The sequence below is a fragment of the Arvicanthis niloticus genome, chromosome 15 (genome assembly GCF_011762505.2).
Source record: "Arvicanthis niloticus isolate mArvNil1 chromosome 15, mArvNil1.pat.X, whole genome shotgun sequence".
NCBI classification, from domain to species: Eukaryota; Metazoa; Chordata; class Mammalia; order Rodentia; family Muridae; genus Arvicanthis; species Arvicanthis niloticus.
In genome coordinates this window covers 16,090,315-16,095,865 of record NC_047672.1, presented here as the reverse complement: position 1 = coordinate 16,095,865, position 5,551 = coordinate 16,090,315, and positions in this window count along the sequence as shown.

Here is a 5,551-nt window from a genome sequence, read left to right as displayed (position 1 = left end):
AATTGCAATACACTTGAAAAAGAATTTTCTGATGAGGCTTGAGAGACACACTGATCTGTTGAGCATGACAATATAAGTCACTAGAAGTCAGTTTAACACTATATCCCTTAAGCAGAGTAATATTAGGTTCCCCCCCTCCCCAGAGCCTATTATCTGTCTGGCCACAGGCTCTCTCTCTCTCTTGTTCTCTCTCTCTCTCTCTTGTTCTCTCTCTCTCCTTCCCTCCCTCCCTTCTTCCCTCCCTCCCTTCTTCCCTTCCTCCCTTCCTCTCCCCTTTCTGTTTTTTAAAGATAGGGTGTGTGTGTGTGTGTGTGTGTGTGTGTGTGTGTGTGTGTAACCCTGGCCATCCTGGAACTCTTTTCATGCAGGTTGGCCTCGAACTTGGAGATCCTTCTGCCTCTGCCTCCGGAGTGCTGAGATTAAGGGTGTTCACCACCACTGCCTGGCTTAGCCACTGATGCTTGGTCTTGATAACAGTGCCCCGAGTATGTCTCATCCCGTGGAGTGGGCCTTGCATCCAGCAGGTTGGTTATCCTCATGACATCCATGCCACTGTTGCGCCAGGGGGCATATCTTACCAGACTGATTTTTATTGTCGCTTGTAGGGTTCAAATTGCATAAGATTTACGATTAAGGTTTGTTGATTTTTCTACTTTCTGCCTCTGGTAATTTTTACATACTCCAAATATGACATACTATCTTTAGGAGTATATTTATACGAATTCGAGTTCTTAGACACTTAGTCATGCTGTTACTGTTCCTCATTAATGGTAGATTGTTTATTTCTGTGATTGTGTGTTTATATTGAGCAGCGTTTGAGGTCTGTAGTTTGGGGTTGTTCTTCCTGTTATTGAGCTTGCTTCACCTGGAATCCTCTATGTCCAGTTTTTATGTCTGTTTATCATTCTTAACCTACTAGGTATGTTACTAGCAGGTACCAGCTTTGGTTTTAAGCTCAAGGAGGATACTGCTCTTGCTGTGGCCAGCCCAGCTTGACATGGACAAGCTGTGTTGTCTGCGGCAGCCATATTGCTCTTCTGCTTGGATCTCTGTAAGTTTCCTGTTCAGCTGCAGTAGAGATGACTACTACTCTGCCTGTGAATTTGGGAATTCACATTTGGGAAATGCCTTGGTTTTCATGTTCTTCTTGACAGGGACTGAGTAGCTGGGGATCCAGGCTGGTCATTTCTGTCCAGCATAGGACTCCTTCAGTGGGCAGCATTTGTCCTCTTGGTGGGCTGGCTCAAACTGCCTGTTTGTTCCTGTTTTGTTCCTGTTGTGTTCCTGTTCTTCTCCCCTTCCTTTCACAGGTGTTCCCCCTGTCATGTGGCCTGAGAGATACAGCCTGCAAAACTCTGCCTCTCTTCCTTTGAAACTTCTTTTGTTTCAAACTGTCTCAACATTTGTTTCTCAGAGGACCCACCTTCACATGGGGCTATGGTGTCAGGATGTGTGTGTGTGTGTGTGTGTGTGTGTGTGTGTGTGTGTAGTGGTTGTTTATAATTAGTTAACTTTACATCCCAACCTCAGTTTCCAGGAAGTCCCTCCTCTCCTTCTAGTCCTCTCCACTTCCTCCCTCCATCCCTTCCTCTTCCTTTTCCTGCAGAAGAGGGGAGGCCTCCCACGGATATCAACTAACTTTGGCATATGAAGGTTTGTTAAGACTGGTTGCATCTTTTCACAAGGCAGCCCAGTTAGGGGAAGGGTCCCAGAGGCAGGCAACAGAATCAGCTGCCAGCCCCTGCTCCTGATGTTGGGAGTCCCACATGAAGACCCAGCTACACAGCTGTTACATATGTGCAGTGGGCCGAGGTCAGGCCCATGCATTCTCTCTAGTAGGTGGTTCAGTCTCTGTGAGCCCCAGTGAGGCCAGGTTAGTAGATTTTAGGTTTTCTTGTGTTGTCCTTGACCCCCTGGCTCCTACAATCCTTCCTTCCCATCTTCCACAGGATTTCCCAAGCTCTGCCTAATAATGTTTGGCCGTGGGTCTCTGCATTTGTTTCCATCAGTTGCAGGGTGAAGCATCTCTGCTGATTGTTATGCTAGGGTCCTGTCTGCAAGTACAGCAGACTATCATCAACAGGGTCATGGTGGGCTCCCTCTCGTGGCATGGCTCTCAAGCTGTGCCAGTCATTGCTTGGTCATTCCCTCAATTTCTGCACCACCTTTACCCCTGCACATTTTGTAGGCAGGACAAACTGTAGGTTCAAGGTTTTGTGGCTGGGTTGGTGTCCCAGTCCCTCCATTGAAAGTCTTTCCTGGTTACAGGAGATGCCAGTTCAGGCTCTGTATCTCCCATTGGTAGGAGTTTTAGCTAGAGTCACCCTCACAGATTCCTGGGATTTTTCCATTGCCTTAGGTTTTTAGCTTGTTCCAGAGATACCCCAACTCCAGTTATCTCCCTATATTTTTTCCCTCCATCCTCCCTCCACCTGGTCCCTCCGGTTCCTGTCCCCTTCCCACCCACTCGTTCACCCACGATATCTATTTTCCCTTCTCAGTGAGATTCAGTTTTACCCCCAGACCCTCCCTATTATTTAGCTTCTTTGGGTTGGTGGATTGTTACACTACTTTTCTTTCTGTCTCATACCCACTTACAAGTGAGTCCATGCCGTGTTTGTCTTTCTGGGTCTGGGTTCCTCACTCAGGATGATCTTTTCTAGTTCCATTTGCTTGCAGATTTCATGATGTCATTGTTTAAATAGCTGAGTAGTATTCCATTATGTAAACGAACTACATTTTCTTCATTCTTCATTTGAGGGACAGTTGTTTCCAGTTTCTGGCTATTAAGAATAAAGCTGTTGCCGGGCGGTGGTGGCGCACGCCTTTAATCCCAGCGCTTGGGAGGCAGAGGCAGGTGGATTTCTGAGTTCGAGGCCAGTCTGGTCTACAGAGTGAGTTCCAGGACAGCCAGGGCTACACAGAGAAAACCTGTCTCGAAAAAAAAACAAAAACAAAACAAACAAACAAAAGAATAAAGCTGTTATGAACGTAGTTGAGTGTTCTGCTGTGGTGGGGCATCCTTTGGTTTTATGCCCAGGAGGGATATAGCTGGGTCTTGAGGTAGATCTATTCCAAATTTTCTGAAAAACTGCCAAATTGGTTCAGGATGTGGTTTTGAACTGTGCGTGTGCTGATGACAAGGCTTTCAAGGTTTTTATGGAGTCTAGTTTTGTTTTTCTTGGTCCTACAGTTATGCCCTTCTTTAGACCCAGTCAATACCAGGTAGGCACGACAGGGACTCTGCCGTTGTAACTTGGGCATGCAGCTGTCTTTATTTTGGGCATGTAGGTTTTCCTTTCATTTTTTTTGTCATCGTTTTGTATTTGAAAGTATGTTTATTAAAGTCCAGATGGGCTTGGAAAGTACATTATGTACCTAGCTTGCCTGGAACGTAGCCTTTTGCCTCAGCTTCCCAAATGCTGGATTAATAGTTGTGAGCTACTACATCTGGCATTTTGGCCACTATTTTAAAAGTAAATTATTTGAGGGTATATATTAATGTATAAATGGGCTTAATATTTTTAAACAGTCATGCATACATTGTAGGATAATTTGACAATTGCACCCAAATTAGGAACTCTTACAGTTGTCAAAGAAAAAAAGGCCTGGCTTCCTGAGCTTCTTGCTTTGTTTTTAAATGGACAACTTTCATAGACATCTACAAGGTAGGAAAGGGTTGGATAAGGTGACAGATGGAGTCTACACAGGAGTCTGAGAGAAAGGCAGGGCTGGTGTCAGTTCCACTTGCAGAGATCTAGGGAGGGTGGATGATTCTTTGAGCCAAGACCCAAGGGGAGGTAGGAATGTGCCAAGTGGACTGGGGACAAAGGGAAGGTGGATATTGTTTGCAGTGGCTGTGACATGGAGTTCAGAGGAGAGCCAGTGGCTCAGTTTGTCTAGGGTGAAGTGCAGATGGAACATGGGAAAGAAGGACCCCCCCCCCAAAAAAAACCTTGTAAGGGGTTAGAAGCACTATGCTGATGTGTAGGTTTAACCGGCAGACAGTGGGGAGTCCTTTCAGCCTGGGAGCAGTAGTGACCAGGTTTCCCAGGCAGAAGAATCACTATAGAGCAATGTAAGGGATGCAATGGGGCCTCGTGGTAGTGACAGATTCTGAGGTCCAGGTGACCTTCAGTGATGTGGAAGAGTTAAGTGTTTTGTTTTTAAATCATAGTGGGTTTTGAGATACGGTTTAGCAGTTAAAAGTATTTGCTGCTCTTGTATAGGACTGAGGTTTGATTCCCAGAACCAGTGCAGTGCTCACAACAGCTTGCTACTCCAGTTCCTGGGGATCCAGTACTCTCTTCTGACGTCAGAGAGCTGCAGCACATACGTGGCACACATGAACTCACACAAGCAAACACACGTGAAAAAAAAAGTTACTCCAGTTGTTTTTTTACAGGGTCTCATAAAAAGCCCTGGCTTGCTTCAAACTATGTAGACCAGGTTGGCTTTGAATAGCAGTGACCCTTCTGCCTCTACCTTCCGGTTGCTGGCGTGATAGGAATGTGCCGTCTTACCTGGCTCAGGGTACTTGATGTTACTGATATGATTAAAATACAACCCATCTTGTCTTCCGTGATCTGGCAAGTGGCACCTAGCCCCAGATGGAGAAGCCCTTTATTAGAGAGCCGTGCCAGACGGTGCTTCTTAGTCTCTCATTGAGGGTGTTGGAGTACATGCAGGAGCGGAGGGACTCGGGTAGAGCAAAGGCACAGTGAACTGGGTAGGACTCCTTGCTGCCTTTCAGATACTGGAGACATCTAGTGAGGGAGAATGCCAGAAGTGAAGGAAGGTGTCAAGTTGGCAAGAAGTTAGGTACTGTCATGATTTTCCATCATAGACCTGGTGGAACCTTCCCTTCTCATTCTTACATCCTTCATGAAAAATAGTATGAGGTAAGTTAAAAATAAAAGTTTTAATACGTCTTTATTCTTGATTATGTGTATCTGTGTGGGAGTGCTTGTGCGTGTGAGTGCAGGTGTATTCAGAAGCCAGGCCATTAGATCCCCTGGAGCTAGAATTACAGGAGGGTCATTCATAGCGTAACACAGGTGCCAAGAATTGAACTCAGGTCCTTTGCAAGAGCAGCACATGCTCTTAACTGCTGAGCCATCTCTCCAGCGCCAAAATACTGTTCTCCTTAACCTGAAAAAAGTATGAGCAATATGATTAGCCCTTGGATGGGAGTGTGGCCAGGATGCAGCTAGAGGTACTGCCACCTTCCCAGGCAAGGAAGGGGTGACTTACACCCATTTTCTTGATATTCCAGTTTCCTCCAAGAATTTCCTATCTTCTTGAATACCATCTCAAACTAAATTATATAAAACTTGTTTATAGTTTGTTGGCAAAGAGATTTAGTATGTTCTGATTTTCTCTCCAAAAGCCAGTTTATCTCTAGGAAGCCAAAAACTTCCCTGAAATCATCCACCCCTTGTTCCCAAGGTGGCCAAGCACTATGGGGGTTGAGAAATGGCTTCCTGGAGGAGGTGTTTAGAAGTGGCAGGAAAGATGATGAATGTCTAAGAATGGAACCCACGAAACAGCC